At 50.4% G+C, this 15932-nt stretch overlaps 1 protein-coding gene across 13 annotated transcripts in view; it reads right to left on the reverse strand.

The window, feature by feature from the left end:
- The window catches only part of ATP2B2 (ATPase plasma membrane Ca2+ transporting 2), a 373064-nt gene that overhangs the window by 97125 nt on the left and 260007 nt on the right, over positions 1-15932 (reverse strand). The gene's annotated exons all lie outside the window — the stretch shown is intronic.

A 15932-nucleotide genomic window follows, 5' to 3' on the forward strand; every position in this document is an offset into this window, starting at 1 on the left:
TTAAAATGCTCCAGTGGCTTCCACTGCATACAGGGAAAATCCATGCTTCTTGCCAAGTTCTGAAAGGTCCTGTACAGTATGGCCTTCACTTTCTTCTGAAGACTCATTGTTTCTTCTGATCGCTATGCTCCAGTGATACTAGCCTCTTTTCTGTGGTTTCAACAGAAGTGCTTTACTGCCACAGGGCCTTTGCACACGCTGTTCCTTCTGTCTGGAATGCCCTTTCCCCCTTTGCACCTAACTCAGTACTTCCTATAGCTCTCTAAAAATCCCTTTCATTTTTATCATGATTTTAATAACTAATAATGTAATTAGTTTTTCTTAATGTGTGAGGCCCTGCTGACTCTCAGCTCCATGTGGGCAGTGAGTGCATCTGTCTTGGTCTGCTACTCAGTAGATAGATGTTCAATAAGCATGGGGCCTCCCCTAGACACTTACGTGGGGAGAAAGGAGGTAAGGATGGGGCAGTGTGTAACTCCAAGGCAACGCCTGCTCTGACACACTTTTGGGCTGAGGATTGAGGGGCAGGGGAGATATTTGCGGTCTCCCCAAGTCACGCCCCCATGTCCAAGGCCACACTGCAATCACCTCAGTGGCCTCCTCTGTCCTTGTTGCTGATAGGAGGGATGGAGAAGCCCCCAGCCAGCCCCATGAAGGGACTTGGGGGAAACACTCAGGTCCAGCGTCACCCTGGGGCATCCCTCAGACTTGCCACTCAGGGGCCTGAAGTGACGGCCGGGGAAACCGTCGGTGAGATCGCATGTCAGACGGAGCCAGGCGGGTGGAGGCCTGCAGCTGTGTCACAGCAGTGTCTCTCCGTTGTTAAAAAAAGGCAGCTTCTTTGAGGACTAGGAGGCAACCCCTAGGAACAGATTCTTCCTCAGTATGAAAGAATTCTGGGGGGGGGAGGGGGGGAGGTGAGGGGAAGGATGGTGGCGTGACAGCTATAAAGCCGATCAGAAAACCCACGAGGACCCCAGAAGGCTGAGGTAACTCCCCGTGAAAGCTGTAAGCTGCCCCCAGCAGATCTCACGTTGGCATTCCTCTCTTCCCTGTTGTGCCCCTCCCTCTCTCACTCCTGGGATTGCTCCCAAATATACCACCTGCACCCCATTCTTGACTCACGCTCTGCTTTGGGGGGAACCCCGAAGAAGGCGACAGGTCAGTGAGACCTGTATGGGCGAGTGTGTGAGCTAGCCCTGGGTTCTGGCTTCCTCCCGTCACTGGCCAGGACCTTGCTGGACCCCTGCTTCCTTTCCGCTGAGGGGCTTGGGTTGGCTCCGGGAGGGCCCTTGTTGCTTGCAAATTCCCAGATCCTCCTGCACGCTTCTCTTGTAACCATATCACTGATTCATGAAGCTGTTCATCTTTATGAGGAGCCTTCTAAGGCTGCTGGGTCAGCACCGGGGCCCCTCGCCTCGTGGAGGGTGCTGCCCAGGGATGAACGTGCACTGCGTGTGGGGCACACACAGAGAGGGTCCCACCCAGGGTGCAGGGTGCCCTGTCGATGATGTCACTCTGATGGCAAACTGCTTATCCCCTGGCCCTGCCTCCAGCGTGCCATTCTTGCTCTGCCTGGCTGCCCTTTTGGCTCTCACCCTTCCCAAAAAAGGTGCCAGGAGCCACCCCTGACTGGCCCCACTCTGTCCCGACAGTCCCTTGCTGCCTCCTATCTCTATAGAGATTATTACGTGGTATTTTAACTGACCCTTCTGGTTACTTAATTTTGAGCTGCTGAAAGGCAAGGCCTGTGTCATTTCATTTTGTGTCCTTGGTTAGGGCTGGACACGGCACACACTTTGTGCTTGTGGAGGGAGGGAAGATTGTCGGCTGTGCTCAGTCACAACATACGTACGAAAGCCTCTGGTCAAACCACTCATCCTCACAATCGCCACAGACAACACTCAGTATTTCCCCTGGGCCAGGTTCTATGCTAACTGCTCCACTACGTGTAAGCCCATTTAATCCTCCAAGTGATGCCTTGTTGGGGGCAGGGGGGACTACTATCATCCCATTTTACACGCAGCTAAGAAGTAGCAGAGTTGGACTTGAACCCAGGGAAGCTGGCTTGAGTTCTCTTCTGAACTGCTACAGTGTTTGGGTTCATTCATTCATTCATTCATTCAGTAAATTGCAGCCGTGAGCCCCCTTGTGCTAGCACTCCCCCAAGCAGCGGCCATACACTGCTTGCATCCCTCCCTGGAGCTTCTACACCCACTTGGGGGTCTAACTGCGTGCTACCGTTGCCATATGCTGTCTCAAAATCTTTCGGGAGCAAGTAGGACATGCAGTTAATTTTGATCCTCTGGGCTTTGAACTGTGTGGTTACAGCATCCAGTGATTAACCATCATTCCAGCTCTACCGCTTTTGAGCTGTGGGTCTTGAGGGGAGTCACCCAACTTCTCTGGGCCTCTTGGGTAATAAAATGGGAGCTCCTGCAGACCCTAGAGGCTGATGAGAGGATTATGTGAGGCAATGCGTGGCACACAGTGCTTGGCATAGAGCGGACATTTGGTGAGTATTACCTAAAATCACCAGCTGAACAGCTTCAACTGCGTGAGGCCAATAACCTTGTCTGTACCCTATGCAGGAGGAACCCGAGCTATGAGTGGCACATCCAGGATTAGAACCCAAGTCTTAAGAGACCGAGCGCCATGCTCTCGCCGCTCCTTGCTGCTGGTGCGTATGGGTGTCTCTTTTGGGAACAGTAAGTATTTGCATCCTGTGTCTGTCATTCCTATTGAAGCTTTACACTGCTAGATGTTCTTTTGTAACTTCGATGCTGTGTGTGTCTCTCCAATAATGTGACAAAGGCCACCCCCCTTGTTGCCCATGGGACAAAAAGTCTCTTTCATTTCACATGCTAGATACTTCCTGTCCAGCAGGGAGCTGGCTACTCCCTTCGCTACCTGGAAACTGGTCACATTCTCCCTGTGAGTGTTATTTAGAAGGCTGTTGCTTCGGGAGAGAGGGTGCTTCCTTCAGCAAACTGTTTCTGCAAGCGCTAGACAAGATGTATGTGTCTGGCCTTAGGAATCCAGTTCCTGGGATGCCTGAGGACCCATGGGTTTCTGGTCAACCCCTCGGGGACATTTCTGTTGGGAGGCAAGTCCACCCTCCTCTGGGAGAGAAGAGACAGTTACTCTGTGGACCAGCCATGTCCCTGCTCTTGCCAGGTTGAAGGCAGGGATGCTGGAAGGCCAGCTGTGATGCTTTCTTGGTAACTGGAAGGAGACCGAGAACATTCTCTCTCTTTCTCTAATTGTTAAGCTGATGGTGTGTAGAGGAAGGAAGGTTGTCGAGCCTGGCCACTGCTGAAACCATAGACAGCTCTGAGGCCGGCTGTTGCCCTAGTTTACCAGACTGTGAACTCCATGAGGAGGTTGGTCGAGATTTTCCTGTTACCTGGAACAGAGTCCAGCACATAGTAGGTACTCAATAAACAGGAATGGGCAGAATGGGTGGCTGGTAGTCCGCAGATCTCACAGCAGAAGAAAAGCACGCTCCTTAAAGTCTTCACCAAACAATAAAACTAAAATCAGTTCAGAATAGTTAGGCTTATCTGGAAAGTTATCGAATGTGCCCTCAGAATATTATTATTCATAAGAATGAATGCTTTGTCACTAATTGGAATGAATGAATAATTACAGCCGGGTGCTTTCACTTAAAAAGAGTTCTTTTTTAAAAAAACTCTTAAAGAGTTTAAGTGTTTAAACTCTGTAAACCTTTAAAGTCTTTCTTTAAAAAAGAGTTTAAGGCATACAAGGGGAAAAGGTCATGGTCTGACCTTGACCTCAAGTGGTTTATACCCTGACCTTAACTTCCAAGGCTCACTGCTCCCACTTCTGCTCCTTCATTGCCCTCCTGACTGTCACGGAGTGACCCATTCTGAAGGTTCCCCTCACTACCACCTGGTTGCTGCTTCTCCAACAGGGGCAACAAATAAGTTTCATCTTGCAAGTCAGCCATGACTGATTAGCAGAGTCTACCTCAAGTTGAGCAGGAGGAGTCTGAACATTGGGATTGATGAGTGATATCTGCCACAGACGTGGGTTCAGGAAGTGGAGAATTGTGTTTAAGGTATTTGCTATGTCTCTCATCTTATCTTCTCTCTTTCAATCCTTGGGCCAGGATTTCATGGGGCTCACAAGGTAGCCCCACTTCGTTGTTTTGTCCATGTTTCCAACTCAGCTAGTCTAAGACCAATCTCATTGTTTCCTTCAAATCTATTCCTCTTTCCAGTCATACTGACCAGCCTCCTTGGTATTTCTAGATTTGGCCCTTCTTCTTCACTCCTGAGATCATCATCTGAATTTGGGCTGCCAGCATCTCTCACTTGGCTACTCCTGCAACAGTGCCTTAGTGGGTCTCTGTCCTCCCGGGCCCACTGCCTGTGACGCACATTATATGCTGCTCTGATCTCCTGTACGTGCCCACTCTCCACACTAGATCTTGCAATGGCTCTACATGTTCAACAAATAGTGTCTAACATCTCCTGTTTGAAAGGTAAGATCAATCTCATTCATTCATTCATTCCCCATTTCTTTCTAATTTGTTCATGTATTTGTTAAACAAACATTGTGTGATTGCTGTCATGGAAAATGTCAGATATGTGCTGTCTCCTAAGGACACAATAATAAATTACACACGACCTCTGCTTTGAGGGGCTCACCATCTGGGGTGGAGACAGACACCTAAAAAATTAATTCCAATCCAGTATAATAAAATGACACTTGAAATGCCTCTCTTTCCACTTTGGTCGCTTTTCCAGGCTGGGTCTTTCACCTTTCCTTTGGGATCTGCCCTCAATGCCATCCTTCCCAGCATGTTTTTCTTCTCTCTCATGGTACTTGCCACACTCCGGTAAATAGTACGATGGCCTGTTTGGGTCAATTTGCTTCTATTCCCTTTCCACCAACTGGAGGTCTTTGTGTCATTTCTTTATAAGGCAAATTGTCCAGCACACAGTAGGACCCCACTAAGAATTGAATTGATTCATTCCAGTTTTCGAGTAAACCTCTCATGTGTTCTATTTGTCCTCTTCAACCCCAATCTGATCTCTCATATGGGCCATCAGGCCATTTGCTCTGATGCTGGGCTTGGGGCCAGACTGCATGGCCCTGCCGCTTACAGGTTGGGCATGTTAAACCCCAGGTGCCTTAGTTTTCCTATCTTTAAAATGGGGATTATGATAGAACCTTCCTCACGTAGGTTAATGTGCTTAGAACAGGGTTTAATTTAGCATCTGGTAAAAGCACGGGCTACTACTATGGTCACAAAGGACTTTCCCTAAATTTTGGAAAAAGGCCCTTCTCTTTATTTTTCCTTTTGGGCTGAACCCATTCAGTGTTTGTTTGGAATTCTCACCCTCTTCTGCTTGTGTCTACCTTGTATTTTGCCCCCTCATTGTGAGTCCCTGGGGTTCTGCCTGGGAGGGCCTGGGCCTTAGAAGGTTGTAGAAAGGGAAGGGTGGATGGACCAGTCCCTCTGTCCAGAAGAAGCCCCCACTGCTCACAGGTCACACCTGATTGCCTAGCAACCAGGAACGTACATCCTGTAGCGGCTTGTAATTTTATGGGGAAGCAAAACGTTCCCTCAAGTCACATTCCATTGAGTTCTATTTGGCCTGTGCCACGTAACTAAAATGAACAGAACAAAGCCCCAAGGCAGGTGGGGGGCAGGGCACTGTGCTCAGAGACTGGGGCTGGGGTTCCCCCAGCAGGCAGGATGGATGCAGAGGCCCTCATCCAGGTATGGGTTCAAACAGTGGCCTTGCCACCTCCCCACCGGGTAGCCACGTCTCCTCTCCTCACCTGCCAGAGCGAGGATGTCGTACCTGCCTTGCAGGGCCTCGGTTAGAATGACTTGAGATGAGGCATCACTCCCTGTTCTCAACCCCCAGCAGGGCTGCCTCGCTTTAGAAGAAACTGTGTGCATGTCCCACAGGCAGGCTCACTCCCCTCACTTCACCTCTCAGGCTCTCCCACCCACCAGCCTCTGCTCAGGCCACTCCCCACTCCCTGCCCTCCAACATGCAGCCTCCTCTCATTTTCCAGGTCTTCTCTGCCTCCTGATCCCAGGGTCTCAGAGGATCCACTCTGTTATTCTCAACCTCAGCCCCTTGCTCATTTCCTCCAGAGCGTTTCTTACGACGGACAGTCTCAATGATTTTGGTCTTTACTTGGTTTTTGGCTTGTCACCCACACTGGAGTGCAGGACCCACTGACCCAGTGACATTCATTATTTTGTTCATTGCTATGTCTATCTCAGGGCCTACAATTACATCTAGCACATAGTAAGTGCTCAAGAAACATCTGGTGAATCAGTGGATAACTTTTCCCGTGCCTGCTGCTTAGAGGGCGTCCACGAGCCTTTGTGACCTTTTTTGTCTTACTTCAGGCTTTTCTACTCTGCGAGGGAGGATGAGCTGACACCTTTAAACCCCTACTACTTGGCCCCACATCTACTGGAGGAAATTCCTTCTCAGGGATATATAGCAAAAAAATAATGAGCTGACATCCTTAAACCCCTACTGCTTGGCCCCACATCTACTGGAGGAAATTCCTTCTCAGGGATGTATAGCAAAAAAATAAAAATGCCTGTAAACTGAAAAACATGCAGAAAGTCATCATTCTTAGCACTTTTCAGGGTCAAAACTTTTGTGTTTTTTTTTAATTTTTTTTGTAAGATTTTATTTATTTATTTGAGAGAGAGAATGAGATAGAGAGAGAGCATGAGAGGGGGGAGGGTCCGAGGGAGAAGCAGACTCCCTGCTGAGCAGGGAGCCCGATGCGGGACTCGATCCCGGGACTCCAGGATCATGACCTGAGCCGAAGGCAGTCGCTTAACCAACTGAGCCACTCAGGCACCCCTAATACTATTATTTTTTTAATTTTATATTTTTGTTCTTTGTAAAGTTTATTTTCGTAAGTAAGCTCTACACCCAATGCGGGGTTCAAACTCACAACCATGAGATGAAGAGTCGCATGCTCTTCCAATTGAGCCAGCCAGGTGGCCCTGGGTCAAAACTTTTGGACAGAGCTAGATAGTATCATGCATCTCAAGATCCTCTGAAATTTTAACATACAAAATAGGGAGAGGGAAAAAATATCTATGATTCGAGGGCATCTGGAACACACTGAGCAGGGGTTTGGGCCAGGCAGGCCTGGGTTCAGATGTTACCCCTGCAACTTGTTAGTGAGCGACCTTGGGCGCACCATGCCTCAGTTTCCTCATCTGTAAAATGGTGGTCATACCGAAATGAGGATGTGGTATTTAAAGGGCAAGTCCTCCAGGCCACACCCTGTGCTCAGAATTAAACCCCAAGGAGGGGACTCACCCCAGCCTCAAGTGGGGTCTCCCTTTGCCTCCTACCTTGTGGCTGCCCTTTTCTGCACTGTTACTATGCGGAAGCCTGAAGCATGACTGGCTCCCTGAGATGGTAATTGTTAGGACAATTTAGGAAAGCCTTTGGGGGTGACAGAAAAGCTAGCAGTTCCAGATCAAACAGTCAGCCGTCTCATGGGCCCGTCAGCAGAACATCAGAGGGACAGCTTTGTAGCCTGGCCCCACATTAGCTGCAGCAGTCAAAAAACTGATCATTCCAAACCCCGGTGCTCACTTGCTCAACACTTTCTCCTTGTCTGGGTAATTAGATCTCCCAGGACTTCAAGAGGATGCTGGTGGCTTCGTGCCAGCCCATGCGTCCTTGAGGCTGGCAAGGGGGCGGCAGGAGACGCATCTCTGCTAGTCAGATCACAGCCCCTCCCTGGCTGGTACCTTCCCCCAGGCGGGACCTCTAGGGGGGGATGAAAGGCACATACCTTCGCACACCAGAGACAGCGGGAACGCAGGTAAGTTGGGTCAGGGCATGTACAGGGCGCGGGTGGATTGCTGGGGGCTTTGGCCAGGGTTAGTCTCTGATATTTCCGTGGTCCCCATGCTGAGCTGGGCAGTGGGTTCTGGTTGGGGGGAGGTAGACTGAGGAGCCTTCAGGCTGCACACATGCACACGTGCATGCAATCATCACTTATGTTTTCACTTACTTAGAATCCCACTAGGTGCTTGGGGTTTCAGAGGCAAAAGAAACGGCCCCTGCCCCCAGGAAGCATAAAACCCAAAAGTCTAAGATGGTGCCCGCCTACCCACCAGATATTCTATTGAAGAAAAACACTTTCGCCTTTTAGAAGTAAAGCCAACGTGTGGTAATTTACAAAGCTACCCTCAGTGTTCTACAGTTTGCCTCTGTAGGGATTTTTTTCCCCTGCTTGCCCAGGATTTTCCCCGCATGCTTACTCCTCTGGGGTTGGGCCAGTTTTGTAACCCCTTTACCTTAGTGAACACTCAGTGGCCTCTTGGGACTTGGTTCTCTCCCAGCTGACAGCTCCAGGCTCTAACAGACTAGGGGACTCGTTTTCTGACACTGTGATTTCTCCAAATGCATCCCAGCAAGAAAAGAGGTGGGGGAAGGGGGACAAGATTGGGAAAGTTAGTGGACTCAAAGACAAGTCCCATCTCTGTGACCCATCACTGTGTGACCCTGTGCAAGTCCTCTCTGAGGCTCCGTTTCTTTACTATAAAATGGGAGGCTGAACAGGCTTATCTCCCAGGCCAGCCATGATATAAAAAGAGATCATGAAAGGTTATAGTACCTAGCAGAGTGCCTGCCAGAGCCCAGAGAATAGACACAGGGGATCTTAAAACACTGAACAGCAGGAGCCTGACCAGAACTCACCCTCAGTTGACCATGGGGATGCAGCATGTTATTTGAGGCTTAGGTTAGATATCACCTCCATAGGGAAGCCCTCCCTGACTGCCCATCTTAGTTGCCCCTTCCCATGGGTGCTCTCGAAGTCCTTATCCACCTGATATATTTTCTTATTCATTTATTTGCTTCTGCATTTTTTACTGGACTCTATAAACTTTGTGAGGGGAGGTATCTGTGTTCACTGCTGTATCCCCAGCACCTAGGATAGCAACTAGCATCACGTAGGTACTCAATAAATGCTTCTTCAAAGGATAGATGAATTAAATGAATGCAGTGATTATCAGCCAGAGGATGGGGCATACCCCACCAGAGGATGTGTGAAATTTGGTGGGGATTAGTAAGTGGTAGGTCATCTGTAATCTCAACATTATAATTATTATCATTTATCTTGTTATCTTTAATTTATTCTGGAATCCCAATATGGCATCAATGGAAGGGCAAGCTCTGTAGTTTTAAAGGAAGCTCTAGGGACTCTCATTTCCTGTGGGCCTGGAAGCCTGTCCTTGAGGACCCTGCAACAGGGTGGCAGCTGGATCACACCAGGCCTGAAGGCCACAGTAAAGAGTTTCAATTTTGTTCTAAGAGCAGTGGGAACCATTGGGTTTTGAGTAAATGGTGGCACAAGTAGATTCATATTTAAGTTTATTCAGGCCACGACAGGGTGAATAATTGGAGGGGGAGAGGATATAAAAGGGAGGGGCTTATACATACATTATTCTCATTTAATTTTTCTGGTAACCTGTAGGTAGGCATATCTAAGTTCACTTTTCAGATGAAGAAACTGAGGCTCAGAGGGGGACTGTAATTTGCCTGAGGTCACACAGCGAGTGAGTTGAGTTGCTGACATTGGATCCTCAGTTGGCCCAACCCCTGGACCTGGGATTTGGGCTCCACTTTTATAGCCTACAATATCCAGACCTGGAGGCCCTTGAGAATGTTGCTGGCCAGAAAAGAGGCAGGTGAGTGAGACCTGGAAACCACGATCAAGTTCATTGGCAGAGCAGGGGTTTGCCTGGCCCCCACCCTGGCCCCTCTCTCTCCTATTTGGGCCTGAGCTCCAGTGTGTTTGGGAGCAATGGAAAACTCCCAGGCTTCTGGGCCAGAGTTCCAGCACCACCCTGTGGGGAGCCCGGAGTCCAGGGGATGACCCCTCATCCCCTTTTGACAGCCGGTTAAGAGGATGAAGCATGGCCTCATCCGGGCCCAGAGTTTTACTCCCACTGGGGTGTGGCTTGGGCAAGTGAGTCACCCCTTCTGCACCTGTTTCCTCATCTGCAGAATGGGGAAAACAGTGGCATGTTGGTATGCTGCTTGGTACAAAGTGGTGGCTGACTTGGCTATCCCTAGAGGACGGGGCGGTCTAAATCAACCTCCTGAGCCTGCCCAGGTTGAGCCTCCTGCCAGCCACCAGATGGTCCCCAACAAGGGGGCAGCTGGAAGAGCTTTTTGGGTGGGGATCTGGTTCTTCACTTTGGACATCTGTGGCCACGAACCAGGGACATGTGGCCACAAGAGAGATCTAGCATCTTCCTAGAGGGTTGGTGGGGCTCCCTGGTAAATCATAGATTCACTATGTTTATGATGCCCATTTGGCCTTGTTTGGACATTAGGTCTAAGCCCGCAGGGGTACTTGCCTCATATCTGGGCTGCTCCAGACCCCTGGGGTTCTCCGTTCCCCCTTACCTACCCTTTGGGATCCTTGCTAAGACTCTGCCCTAAGACACTCTTTGACAGGGAATGTCTGTGTCTTCTTGGGAGAATCCCCAAGGGTGGGGTCTCAGACAGCGTGACAGAAGGTCTAGTTCATGTACCTCCCTCCATGGAGAGGGTGGGGGGCTGGGCCAGGGTGGGGATGTGGGCAGATGTGGCTGCTCTGAGCCCCTGTACCTGTCTCTCCTGGCTGGGTCCTTTGCTTTGCTGCTCTCAGGATTAAGCCCTGAATTCTTTCTAGAGACTCTGGGACTTCAAGCAATGATGAATTAAAAAAAAAAAAAGAAAGAATAAAAAAGATGTAAGAGAAAAAAATACAACTTAAAGAAATTATGAAGGAGAAACAAAAGCGGGTGTTGGGTTTTGGCCATCCAGTGGCTTCTTCCTTCCTTTGGGAAAGTAGGTCTCTTCCAAGGGAGGAGTCTGGGGGGCTGTCCCTCAGGATGCCCCTCCCCCCCACTTCCTGCCCTGGGCAGGTGGGCACGTGAGCAAGCCAGGCCACTCGCTGGGCTCTCTCCTTGGACTTGGAATCAGTGATGCACCAGAGCCAGCTCACATCCTCTTGTGAGTGCCAACGGCTAAATTTTCAGATATTTTTGTGAGCTGGTTATTCGATGCAGCCATCACTAGAATTAAATGATATAAACTTACACGCTATACAAACTATATGGGAAAAGACCACCAATTCCTCACGCTCATGCCTTCCTAAGTATTTTACTAAATGCCGCTGTGATCTGTTCTCTTTAACAGATGTCCACCGCCCCCGCACAGTAGCATGACTAGACGGCGCGCACTGCTGCACCTCTCTCCCCAACTCTGCATTCACAGCCGTCCTGCTGGTGACATGGTGGCAGTGTTTACACCACAGAAAGCTGCATGTGCTACAGACAAGGACTCCCCCTTCCCCCGCCCCCCAGACAGCTGCGAGCTACACATCTTCCAGCACAGCCCTGCTTGGAATCCTGAGTAATACAGGGACCCAGACAGCTGGAGTGGACTCTTTCCCACCCCACATCCCCCAAAGGACACTGGGTCTGTCCATCCTGCCACTGACCCCTGCATGTCCCAATTTCCCTCCTGAAAACTCAACTCTGTTTTCCAGTCCTTGTTCCAACTCGGAGCATTCTGACCGGGGATATTCCTCATGCTGCTCGGGCAGCTGTGCTCAGCTGGCCTGTCTCAGAACCACATTCCCACAGATGCAGAAAGAGACACTGCAAGAAAAACCATCACCCCTACTCTTATCCCTTAGCCCCAGCACTGGCCCCTTCGGGATGCTTCCTTTATGCCGCTTCTCCCTTGCATCTGTTTTTGTAAGACTGTTGCCGTGGTCACTGGTAAACCCACTGTTTTCTTTTCTTTTCTTTTTTTAAAGATTTTATTCATTTATTTAATTGACACAGAGAGAGAGAGAGACAGCGAGAGAGGGAACACAAGCAGGGGGAGTGGGAGAGGGAGAAGCAGGCTTCTTGCAGAGCAGGGAGCGTGACGTGGGGCTCGATCCCAGGACCCTGGGATCATGACCTGAGCTGAAGGCAGACGTTTAACGACTGAGCCACCCAGGCGCCCCAACCCCACTGTTTTCATATCACCTATTTCAAGACCTCATTCATGCTGCTTCACGTTCTCAGTGACTACCATTTATTTTCCACAGTGTTCTATGCGGCACATGGAGAAGCTGAAAGTAGGCTTCATTGCTCTCCTAATACTGGGCATTTAGGAATTACCCCCCCTTTTTTTTAAATATCACACAGAGATGTGGTTTAAAAAGTTGAGACTGGGTGGCTCAGTCGGTTAAGTGTCTGACTCTTAATTTCCACTCAGGTCATGATCTCAGGGTTATGAGACTGAACCCCACATTGAGCTCGGTGCTCAGTGGGAAGTCTGCTTGAGAGTCTCTCTCTCCCTCTCCCTCTGCCCCACTCTCCCTCATCCTGCTCACACACACTCTCTCTCTCTAAAATAAAATAAAATAAAGTAAAACAAAATAAAATAAAAAGCTGAGAGTGTCGATCGGGAGACCTGAGTTCTCGTTTGGTTTTGTGCCAGATGGCTATGTGAGCTTGGGCAGGGTTTTTCCCTCTCTGGGCTTCGCCTTCTTAAACCTATGTGAATGATGACAATGGTAATGAGAATAATAATAATGGTCTCCATTCCCTGCAGGCTTCCTGCTCTGTGCTGTGTATTCTTATACGCATCTGCTCATGTATTCCTCACAGGGGCCCACGAATAAGTACTACTTCACAGATGAGTAAACAGGTTCTGAGAGGTGAAGTCATTTGCTTGGCACAGCACAGCAAGTAAGTAAGTGGCACAGTTGGGATTCAGACCTAGGGCGTCTGCTATTTAAGGTTTAGGTTGTATCGCTACTTCCTAATGCCCAGCATGCGACAGGCTCTTGGAGACATATGCACCCATTGGGCAGTGAGCTCATCTGCCCCCACCATGGGCCTCGTCTGTTCCCATTTATGTCCCCACTTGACAGGGGAGAAACTGTCTTCAAGCACAGAAGTGATTGTCTCAAATAACACTGTTTTGGGTTGAATTGAGTCCCTCTACAACCATAAGCTCCAGCGCCTCAGAATGGGACCATGTTCGGAGACTGGGTCATTGCAGAGGTGACTAAGAGGCCGTGAGGGTGGGCCCTAATCATCTATTACTGGTGTCTTAAATGTGGACACAGAGATGCATGAGAAGACAATGTTAAGACACAGGGAGAAGGGCGCCTGGGTGGCTCAGTCGTTAAGCGTCTGCCTTCGGCTCAGGTCATGATCCCAGGGTCCTGGGATCGAGCCCCGCATCGGGCTCCCTGCTCGGTGGGAAGCCTGCTTCTCCCTCTCCCACTCCCCCTGCTTTTGTTCCCTCTCTCGCTGTCTCTCTCTGTCAAATAAATAAATGAAACTTAAAAAAAAAAAGGTACAGGGAGAAGATGGGCCATCCACAAGGCAAGGAGAGAGGCCCTGGACAGATGCTTCCCTCATGGCCCTTGGAAGGAGCCAACCCTGCTGACCAACACCTTGAACTTAGACCTCCAGCCTCCAGAACTGTGGGACAACATATTTCCATTGTCTAAGTCCTCGGGTCTGCGGTCCTTTGTTATGGTGGCCCCTGGAAAGGAGCACAGAGGCAGTGCAGGGATGGATGAGAAGCCGCGGGGCCTGGGGAGAAGGGTGGATGCATTGGGGGCAGGGAGGAGGGACTCTTCTCCCTTTGCCATGTGTAGGGATGACTAGGGGCTCCCCAGTCATGGGAGCTGTGCGCTTGGGCAGATCCCTTCCCTCCTGGGTGTCCGTGTTCCCATGGGCCCCTGGAATTGCTGGACGGCCCCTGAGACCTGTTCCAGACCTTTGGTCCTGTGGGTCCGTGAGTCCCTCAGGCCTTTGCTCCATCTGCTCTCACCCAATTGAGCTGATGTGGGTGATGGGGGATAGTCCCAGGGAATGCTCCATTTCGCTGTTCTGTTCAGCAGACGTTTCCCAAGACCTCATCCAGCAGCCTGCCCTTAAGGCTGTTGCTCTTTTATTGTCCCCCTTGAACTTCTCCTGACAACCTCTACGTCTAACCGACTGCCTATCCAGTGTCAGACACCCTGATCATACCCTACCTGCAGGTGACCCTCTTCTTATACCTCTCTGACATCTCCTGCTTTGCCAGCTGCCTGCTCCCTTAGTAGGTGGTGGTCCCTAAGGACCTCTGCTTGATGAGTGCTCCAGGTGAACTCATTCCTGCATGTTTATTGAGTGTACTCTATGCTGGGTACTGTTCTATGTGCTAGGATACAGCAGTGAACACCACAGGCCCACGTCTCTGCCCTCCCGTGGCTAACCCACCCCCCCGCCCCCCCCCCGCCCCACGCCCCATGCGGGTGTGGGACTTGTGAGCAGAGATAGGACTTCTCTGTCATCTAGGTGTTTCACCTCCAGGTCTAGCCTCTCTGCCGTGTTCCATGCCTGCTCTCCTTTCCCCCAGGCTCCAAGAGTGCATGATGCCCAATATGAACCTTTAGTCTTGCCCTCAACCTTGCTTCTCTCCTATCAACCAGTCTCCTCCGCGAGTAGTCAGCTGCTGTTCTAAAAACTGAGTTGCATTGACATGGTTCTCTTCCCTGACCACCCATCACAGGCTGAGTCCTGCTGCTTGGCGCTCCCTCCTCTCCATTGCCACCATCATGGCCAGGTCTAACTTTGTCACCTCTCTCTCAATGACTGTCCCCTCCCTCTGCCCTGGCTTTATCCCCTGGGATATCTCCCCATTCCAATCCAAATCAGGGCTGCCAGACCAGTTGTCTTGACCACATTGCTTTTCTGCTCAAGAACCCTCAGGGGCTCCCCCCGTCTCCTAATTTAAGCCCAAGCCTTTGGCTCAACATTCAGATCCCCTCATAGAGGTTCCTAGGTTGGGCTCTGGGGTTGCCTGCTGGCATCGGAATCCCGGTTCTTGCACCTACTAGCTGTGTGACCGTGGGCAAGTGATTTAGCTTCTCTGTGTCTCCATTTCCTCATTTGTAAAAATGGGGATAATCCTAGTGCCTACCTCAGAGGGTTGTTGGGAGGATTGAATGAGGTAATGATGTATGTAAAGCTCTCAGGACGGTGTCTGGAAGATCTATAATGCTCAGTTACCCTTAATTACTGTCACTACTTCTAGTCGCTCCCCCCACCCCCCCGCCAAGCTCCAGCCAAACAATGAATGGCTCTTCCTTTTACACACCCTTCTTCTTTGCCTCTGTGCTTTTGTCCCCACTGTTCTTCTCCATGGAGTGCCCTTCCCCATTGCAAACCCTGCCTATCCTTCAACATCTTGCTCACATACTGCCTCCTCCATGAAACCTCCCCAGATTCTTCAGCTAGAAGGGCTCTCACTTCTAGCCTCTCAACTCCATGGCATCTTGTCCGAAGCTATCCCACAGAGAGAGCAGAGCCTTTGCTGCTCCCAGCATTTGCTGGGACCACGAAGACTTACAGGGGGCCTCCCTCTGGGATGGAGGCTCATGCTGGCAGGGGGGTACTAGGGAATCAGCAGCTGAGGTGCTAATTTCCACTGCCTATAAATAACTGTGTCTGAAACTACAGCAGGGGCCTGGGTTGCGCCAGGAGGAGTAAGATAATCATTGTGCGGTGAGGGGGGCCTGTATAGATAACTTACTTGCCCTGGCGGGGCCTCTCTTGTGACAGGCAGGTCTGGAGGGAGAGGCTGCTTCAGCTCATTCAAGCTTTGTGGGAACCAGGCTGGGTGAACCCCTGAGGTTACCCTAACACTGGAGACAGTCCAGCCTGCAGTTCCTGAGTAACATCTCTCACCCCTTAGCTCACTTGGCAGATGAGGAGATCGAGACCCAGGGAGGCAAAGTCATCAGAAACAGGTGTCCAGGCCCCTGGGCTTCCAGGGGCCAGAGAATTTTTGCCAGGGAATGCCCACAGGCCTTTGGAGGCCTGTGTGTGTAAGACTTGGAGG

This window comes from Zalophus californianus, chromosome 1, assembly GCF_009762305.2.
Source record: "Zalophus californianus isolate mZalCal1 chromosome 1, mZalCal1.pri.v2, whole genome shotgun sequence".
Taxonomy (NCBI): domain Eukaryota; kingdom Metazoa; phylum Chordata; class Mammalia; order Carnivora; family Otariidae; genus Zalophus; species Zalophus californianus.